At 60.4% G+C, this 8,822-nt stretch overlaps 1 long non-coding RNA gene across 1 annotated transcript; it reads left to right on the plus strand.

The window, feature by feature from the left end:
- Positions 1–4,766: 4,766 nt before the first annotated feature.
- On the plus strand, positions 4,767–8,441 carry LOC137161848 (uncharacterized). Its single transcript, XR_010922197.1, has 3 exons — positions 4,767–5,949; positions 7,254–7,358; positions 7,779–8,441. It is a non-coding gene; the product is annotated as an uncharacterized lncRNA (long non-coding RNA).
- Positions 8,442–8,822: the final 381 nt, after the last annotated feature.

An 8,822-nucleotide genomic window follows, 5' to 3' on the forward strand; every position in this document is an offset into this window, starting at 1 on the left:
GAGAAAAGAATCTGTCCTAGGGCTGAGGGTTGCGAGTGAGGGGCCCCATTTGATTTCTGGGGGCTGCATGTCGGGAGTGAGGGGAACCTGTTGGGTTGTGGGCGCTGTGTGTCGAGAGTGAGGGGCACCCACCGAGTTCTGGGGGCTGCAGGCTGGGAGTGAGGGGCACCCGCTGTGGTCTGGGGGCTGCGGGTCTGGAATGAGGGGCTCTGTGCGAAGTCTCAGGGCTGTGGGTTGGGAGTGAGGGACACCGTGTGGGTTGTGGGTGCTGCGTGTCAGGAGTGAGGTGTACCCGCCGTGGTCTGGGGGCTGCGGGTCTGGAATGAGGGGCTCTGTCTGAGGTCTGGGGGCTGCGGGTTGCGAGTGAGGGGCACCAGCCGATTTCTGGGGGCTGCGTGTCGGGAGTGAGGAGCACCAGTGGAGACTGGGGGCTGTGGGTAGGAAGTGAGAGGCCCCATTTGATGTCTGGGAGCTGTGGGTTGGGAGTGAGGAACTCCAGCCAAGGCGGGGGCGCTGCTGGTCAGGAGTCAGCTTGGTTTCTAAGAGAAGTTTATTTGCTGTGCTTGCAGACAAATAGTCCAGGAGGCCCCGCCGAAGGAGAAGGTGGAAGAAGCGCATGTGTGGAGACGGGACGTCCATCTAGTCAGAGACGAGCAGTCCTGAGCTTTCCGTCGTCAGCATCGCTGGCTGTATCTCATCACGCAGAATTGAACTGGGTAACATTCAAAAATCTAAAATGTGTGAACTAGCTAGCGCGTGTGGTAGTGCAAGTGACATGCCTGCCAGGGGGAGAAAGATGGACCCGTAGCCGTTAGCACAGAAGAGACCCCTGGCGAGATCCAGGACACACGCCCTCTTTGCAGTACCTGGAGTGGCCAGTTGGCGGCACCGCTGCTCCGGGAGACACACCCTCTGTGCAGTACCTGGAGCGGCCACCCGGCGGCACCGCTGCTCCGGGACAGTTGCCCTTTGCGCAGTACCCTGAGTGGTTGCAAAGATAATTCTCTGGTCAGGGCTTAGTGCAGACTGCTGCCTCCCTACGGCTGGGCCTTGGTTTCTAAGGGAAGTTTATTTGCTCTGCTTGCAGGGGAATTTTTCAGGAGGCCCCGCCGGAGGAGGAGTTGGGGGAAGTGGACCTCTGCAGCCTGGACATCCATCTAAGCAGAGGGGAGGAGTCCTCAGCTTTCTAACTGGCGCCTCCCTGAGTGTCAGTCAGCGCTCAGTGCTGTATCTGTACCCCTCCAGAGTGCTTCAGAGGCCGTGAGCGACCTCGTTGGGAACGGGGCTGTGTGGGATTAAGAGCGGCGGAAGGGACAACATTGACCTGTGCAGAGTGAGTGTTTTGGGGGCTGAGGCAACACGGCGTTTGTCAGTGTAGCTCTGATGTCGGAACGGGAAGGAGATGGAGGGTGCAGCAGGGCGCCGTGGGAGAAGCGAGAAGAGGAGGCTACGCGGCAGTGTGGGCTGCGAGGAGCGCTTTCTTGGTTTTCCCTGTGTGACCCTTCGTAGTAGAGTCCAGATAGTAACGCCTCGGCCCGCTAACCCTGATCCAGGCTGGGTTTCTAGGAAAAGGTTCCTGATGAACTGTGGCTGCAGGGGGAGTGAACGTCTCCTGGGGTGGGACGTTGATGCCCAGTACAGGGCTGGGTCCAGAAAGCGTCCACAGGCTGTGAGTTTATTTCCCCCTTCCTTCCACCGTCTCTTCTCTTGTATGCTGGCCAAGGCACACTGTTGTGCTTGTTCTTCTCCTGCCACCCTTCATTGCTGGGGGTGGGGGGAAGTGACCGATTGTTGCTGTTGCCTCTAATGTAGTGGCTGTGATCTAGAGCTGACAGGACCTGTCTGCTTCCCCGAAATTGTCTGTCGAGTACTTGGGTGGGCAGAGCCCTCAGTGAGAGAAGTGTGAGGTCACTTCTGGGGAGCAGATCCCTGCGTGCGGGCCCTTGCAGGGGGAGGTGCATCTGTGGTGCAGAAGGATGTATGTCTGCTCCCCAGCGTCCCCCGGCTACCCCTGGTGGGCTGAGTCCTGCTTCGTTTGCATTGTCCTTCCAACTCCGGATGAGAGTGGGGAGATGAGAGCCGGGCTGGTGACGCTGTCGCAGAGCGAAAGAATGAACAGTGCCTGAGCCCGTCCCGAGGGATGGCAGTCAGAGCAAATGGAAATGTCCTCAGGGTGAGAATGAAGAGAGGGCTGCAGAGATGCCTCTTGGTGGCAGAATGTTAAGCTAGCGTGAGGTGATTCCCTGGGAAAAGGCTCTTCCATCGAAGTCGGGCACGAGAAGGCTGGGGGAGCCCTTTGTGCCTCTCCGGCAGTTGCCAGGTGCTCTGCGTTGTGCTGCAATACGGTAACTGTGTGGAGAGCAAGCTGCCTGTACGCAGAGATGCTCAGTCCCCAACTCTCTGACTTCCACATCACTGGGTGAGATCCCCTGGTCACGGCACCCTAGTCCTCCTCTCTGCTGCCTCCGGCCTGCTTCAGAGGACGTGAGCGGGGGCCCAGGAGTAGCCCCGGACCGTGTCTCTCCCCGCTAGGCTGCGCCGCTCAGGGCAGGTGCAGGATCCAGGGCTCTGCACAACATCCCGGGCTGACCTGCTTTGGCCGGGGCGCCTGGGGCCTGCCCCCCACGGTTTCTGCTTCCCTAGGGCTGTGCTCGCCCCGGAGCCGCCTTCCCACCTGGGCGGCTGGCAGCAGTGGAAGGGGGGTGGGGAGCTGAGGAGCGGCCAGAACCCCAGGGCCCCACGCAGCAGGTGGACAAACGGAGGGTGCTGGATCTGCCCACACCATGGCGCCAGCTAGCACAGCAGCCGCCCGGCCATGCCCGGCCCTGGCCTTGGACTTGGTGACTCTGAGCGGGCTGGGCTGTGGAGAGGAGGAAGCGGGGCTGGCACGTCACTGAGGGGAAAGACAGGGATGGGCAACGGAGAGAGGCAGGGCCTCCATGGTGAGGGGGACAGTGCTGCCAGAATTTTCTGTGTACCCCACCGCAGCCCCCCCACCCCCTCCAACAAGCAACAACCTGGTTCTGCACCTCCTAGCCATGGGGTGTCTCTCTCGTCTATTGTGTTGGCCAACACCCTCCCGCTATTTCCTTGCCTCTCTTGTACTCTCTCCCTTCACAGGACAGGGTGGGTGTGTTAGGTCTGCGTCCCCGGAGGCGTGTGCTCCAGAGCCTGTGAGATGTAGGAGGGAGTGAGGAGCATTTTGGGTGTTTGGTGTTCCCGGGTTGGAGGTGGGGTGACCAGCCAAGAGAGCCGTCCGCCTTCTTCATCCATTGGGGCTGCCGTAGAGTGGAGGGCAGGATCTCATGCACCAGTTGAGCTATTGGCAGTGCCGGCTCAGGCTGGCTTATTTGCCGTCCTTGCAGAGGAAGCGTCCTGGAGACCCAGCCAAGGAGAAGCTGGAAGAAGGGGACCTGCACAGACGGGACTTCCATCTAATCAGAGATGAACAGTCCTGAGCTTTCTGTCATCGGCATCGCTGGCTGGGAGTCAGAGCTGGGTGGGATTAAGAGCAGCGGAAGGGAGAATATTCACCTGTCCGGAGTGAGGTTAGCACAGCTTTGGCTACGGTCTCTCACAGTATTCTTCTCAGCAAGTTACAGAAGTATGGGTTGGATTTATGGACTATAAAATGGATAGAGAACTGGCTAGGGCATAGAGCTCAACAAGTAGTGATCAATGGCTCCATGTCTAGCTGGCAGTCGGTCCTGGGGCCGGTTTTGTTCAACATCTTCATTACTTATCTGGAGCATGAGGTAGATTGCACCCTCAGCAAGTTTGCGGATGACACTAAGCTATGGGGAGTGGTAGATACCCTGGAAGGTAGGGATAGGATACAGAAGGACCTAAACAAACTGGAAGATTGGGCACAAAGAAATCTGATGAGGTTCAACAAGGAGAAGGGTAGAGTCCTGCACTTAGGATGGAAGAATCCCATGCACAGCTGCAGACTGGGGACCGACGAGCTAGACAGCAGTTCTGCAGAAAAGGACCTGGGGGTAACAGCGGACAAGAAGCTGGATATGAGTCAGCAGAGTGCCCTGGTTGCCAGGAAGGCTAATAGCATATTGGGCTGCATTAGTAGGAGCATTGCCAGCAGATGGGAAGTGATCCCCTCTATTCGGCATAGGTGAGGCCACATTTGGAGTATTGTGTCCAGTTTTGGGCCCCCCACTACAAAAAGGATGTGGAGAAGTTGGAGAGAGTCCAGCGGAGGGCAAGAAAATTGATGAGAGGGCTGGAGCACAGGACTTATGAGGAGAGGCTGAGGGAACTAGGCTTGTTTAGTCTGCAGAAGAGGAGAATGAGGCGGGATTTGATAGCAGCCTTTAACTACCTGAAAGGGGGTTCCAGGGAGGATGGGGCTAGGCTGTTCTCGGTGGTGGCAGATGACAGAACAAGGAGCGACGGTCTCAAGTTGCAGGGCGGGAGGTCTAGGTTGGACATTAGGAAAAAGTTTGTCACTAGGAGGGTGGAGGAGCACTGGACTGGGTCACCTAGGGATGAATTCGAATTAAGCCCAGTTGTGGCTACACTGACACTGATCCGAATGACCAAATTCGAAATAGACCCTCCTCCACTTGCAGAGGTGGTCTTAGTAATTTGAATTGCCAGAAACCTTAATTCGAATTAACAGTGCCCCAGTGTAGACGTGGGAGTAATGAATTTCAATTCAGGGACTTTAAGTGGACCTAAGTCCCCAGCATAGACGAGGGCTGAGTAGAGAATGCTGCTTCCCTTCAGCTGGGGCTTGCTGTCTAAGAAAAGGTTCTGTGCCGTGTTTGCAGGGGAATCGTCCAGGAGGCCCTGGCGGAGGAGAAGGTGGCAGAAGCGCATCTGCGCAGACGGGACTTCCATCTAATCAGAGCTGAGCAGTCCTGAGCTTTCTGTCGTCGGCATCGCTGGCTGGGAGTCAGAGCAGCGGAAGGGACGGTGTTCACCTGTGCAGAGTGACTCTTTTGGGGGCTGAGGCAACGCGGCATTTGTCAGTGTAGCTGTGATGTTGTGAGCAGGTCTGTAGCAATAAGCCCAGGAGAAGGAGGGTTTGGGAGTGAGGGGTACCGGCCGAGGTCTGGGGGCTGCGGGTCGGGAGCGAGGTGCACCGGCCGAGGTCTGGGGCCTGCGGGTCGGGAGTGAGGGGCACCGGTAGACTGGGGGGCACCGCTTACCCTCTCCCCTTTCCTAGGCGCTCCCCCGTCCCGTCCCCCCGCAGCTGGAGGTCTGCGAGGCTGGGACCTGGTCCTGCTGCCCTGCTGGCCAGAGCTGGGCCCCCCTCCCCCCTGCGCTGGGTCTGTTCCCCCCGCTATCCCGACTGCGCCAGCGTTGCCGGTGCCCAGTTGGAAGTCACCCGGCTGCTCCCGGGGTCCGGCGGGCGCCTGCCTCCCCCCCTCGGCCCCAGGGGCCCTGCTGATGAGCGACTCCGGGACCTTCAGCTCACTGGCGGGCGGGGCCGGGGCTGGTGGCCCTATCTGGCTGGAGGTGCTGGGAGGTGATTGCAAGGAGGTGCGTGTGCGCCGCGTGCACAGCTCGCCAGACCCTTATCTCAGCTGTGTTTGTGAGGCGCCTGTAAAGAGTTCAGGCGGCAGTCAGTGTAGGAATAGGATCCAGCACTCCCGCTTCTCGGGGGGTCCCCCTTTCCCCGCCTGGCGGCAAGTCTGGAGGGCCCTGCAAGAAGCCCGTGCCCAGAGACGACGCGCACTCTGCCTGCCCCAGCGTTTGGGGGAGTCTCAGCTCCGGGATCGCTGCAGCGTCCGCAGAACCTTCCGCCCCAGGACACGCACGGAGCGAAGGCGGAGACTGAAATGGCTACGCTGGACTCCGTCCTTCGCCCCATGGACGGCAGCGCGGAGCCGAGGCCTGGGGCTTCCGTAAGGAGTGCGCCGGCATCGCTCCGGAGGTGCCCCGAGAAAGGACTGCGCACCGAAGGAGCCTCACCCCCTGCTTGTGAAGGTTGGTAGCTGTTTTTTCCTCCTCCCCGTGACTAAGTGGGAAGTCGCAGCTGTGCGTGCTCGGAGAGATGCTCTGCAGTGTCGGCTCTGTCCTGGCAGGTCCCTGAGTCTGGGCCCGGAGAAGAATGAGGCGTCCAGTGAGTCACGTCCTCTCGCCCCTTTCGCTAGCTGAGCAGAGACTGGCGAGTAGCCGTGCGGGCGGGGGGCGGGGGGCGGAGCCAGAGCTGGGGGCTGTAGCTCCTTCGGCCTGGTGCCCATTGTAGTCCCTGGGTAGCTGGAGAGGAAGAGAGAAGGGGGCTCCAGTGAGCAGCAGCCAAGCCAGACGTCTGTCTGTCTGGCTGTCTGTGTCCCTGCACCAGTGCCGCCCTAGCTTCATAGGCGCCAACTCCACGGGGGCTGAGGGGCTCGTGCGGCCCTGAAAGACAATGATGGGTGCTCGGCCCCCGCCGGGGTGCTGAGCTCTGGCGTTCTCCCAGCAGCTTTTCCCCTGCCGGCCCCTCAGCTCCATCACTCACTGCTCCCACCCCGCCTCCCTGCTCCGTGAAGGCTGCGTCATCAGCCTGGCTGGGGCTGCTGCAGCCGTCAGGGGCAGGGGCAGGTGACTTCAGTCAGGTGCTCAGAAGGAGGCAGGCCAGCCAGCTGCCTTGGTTAGCAGCAAGAGCACAGCAGCCTTGCGGAGTGCGAGGGGAGCACTGGCCCTGCTGGCTTCCCACGCCCAGCAGCAGCAGAGGCAGGCAGGGTGGGTGGGGTGCAGTGGTGTCCCCCTGCTCTAGCCCGTTGGGGCCCCCTCCCAGCCCGCGCACAGAACCCAGGAGTCCTGGCCTGCAGGAAACCCTGCCCGCTCGTCCTGAGCCCAGGAACAGAACCCAGGAGCCTGGCTTTGTGGGGCCTGCTTCTCTGCTGGCCTGGGCCTGGTCTTGGCATTGACACGCCCCTGCCAGGGTGCGGGAGGAGCGCGAGACACACACAGCGTGCCGGAGGGGAATGCAAGGCAGGGCCTAATCCAGAATCCAGCACGCTCATTCTGGGCTTGTTGCTGCCGGGTGTAAATCTGGAGTGAGTCCGCTCGTGTCACGGGGGCTGATTCCCTCTCGCTCAGCATGGTGTAAATCAGGAGCGACTCCAGGAGTGCATCAGGGCCGTGAGAAGAGGACCAAGCCCCCTGGGCCGTCTCGGGGGTTGACGGGCGGTTGACACCCTGCCCTGAGTGTGGATTTGCAAGCAGCGTTGGCCTGGGAACATGATGCGAATGCCACTAGCCGGGACTGGGCCCTGGGGGGTGATTGATTTCACTCTGTTCTGTAGGTCCCTCCTGAGAGCCGTGTCACAGACCTCCCGCTTGAGATCCCTCCACGCCTTCCCCACCGCCGCCACCCGCCCCGAGTTCCCAGACAGCAGACGCTCTTTCAGGTGAGGCGGCCCCCGGCTTGGCTCTTGGGGGTCAGAGAGGAGGGAGGGGCCAAGGAGTGGAGGCGCGCAGGGGGCTGGGATTCCATTTGCTGCTGTGGGTGGGGAGTGGGATCTAGGGGTGAGAGCAGGGGGGCTGGGGCTCTGGACTCCGGGGCTTTATTCCCTGCTCTAGCATGGATGCAGGGTATAGCCCGGTGGGGAGGGAATTCAAGTGCCTTCTGCTATCCGGGCCTCGCTTTCCCTGCCCATTCCAGGGGGATGGTAGCTCCATGGCACAGCGTTACTGCGGCTAGGGGCAGGGCCTCTGGGGCAGAGCAGGAGCGGGGCCTCAGGGGGCAGGGTAGGGCAGCCCCCTCCCCGGGAAAAGCAGATGGCAGCGCCTGTGCCTGGCTTAGCAGTGTTCTCCCTTTCTGTTTTCAGTTCCTCCTGACAGCGCCACAGGTCGGCCCATGTCTCATGTACCCAGAGAGCCGGAGAAGGAGCAGCTGCCCCGAGCCCATCCCAGGGGCTGGAAATCAGCCAGCGAGCTGCAGAGTACGAGCGAAGGGAAAGTGCTCAGGTGAGTATTGAGAGAGGGCGGCAAAGCCTGTTGTGTTCGGAGAGCTTGTGTTCCGTTCCTGGGCGATAGGACACCGAGGAAAGGCCTCAGCACCTAACGGGGGCAGGATAAGCTTGGGGGAGCCCTTCGTGCCCCCTGGAGGAGTTGTCAGGGGTCCTGGAGTCGTACGGAGATACGGGAACTGCGTGGAGAGCTGCTTGCCTGTCACCAGAGACGCTCCGTCCTCGGCTCGGTTCCGATTCCCTGGCCACGGCCCCCTAGTCCTCCCCTCTGCCGACTCTGGCCTGCTTCAGAGGCTGTGAGCTGGGGGGGGTGCGAGTAGGTACGGGCGGGGTCGCGTGCCGAGATGCCCCGAGCTCGGCCCGTAGAGTCCCTTTCTGCGGTGCTCGTGTTACCCAAATAACAAATATCACAGGATCTTTGTAGGGGATAAGGAAGAAGCCCCGGTCATTGTGAACACAGAACCTTGGTAAATCGTATCCAAAAGGATCAACGCTGTAACAACATCGATCTTATTCTTTACTGAGCGAAATAGTATTACTAATGTAAGCCTAGGAAAGCAGTATTGAGCTTGTATCCAGAGTACAATTACAGAGACTGGTCTGCCGCCCTCGAGCTCAAGGACGCACATTTCCAGACATGGATCCCCCCAGCCACACACTGGTGGTGGACTCCCCGGGCAGTGCCGAAGGGCAGTCCCTTTGAGGAGCTAGTCCCGCCGGTCACCCTGTTTTCCGACGCTCTCAGCCCTCCTGGCATCCAGGGCAGACTGTTGGCCATATGCAGCTTCTCATCCACTTTTCTGCAGAACTGCTGCCTGGCCCGGACGTCCCCAGTCTGCCGCAGTGCCTGGGATTCTTCTGTCCTAGTGGGAGGACTCTGCACTTGGCCTTCTTCAACCTCAT

This window comes from Emydura macquarii, unplaced genomic scaffold, assembly GCF_026122565.2.
Source record: "Emydura macquarii macquarii isolate MOO-44397 ecotype Brisbane River unplaced genomic scaffold, CSIRO-AGI_Emac_v2 contig_2381, whole genome shotgun sequence".
NCBI classification, from domain to species: domain Eukaryota; kingdom Metazoa; phylum Chordata; order Testudines; family Chelidae; genus Emydura; species Emydura macquarii.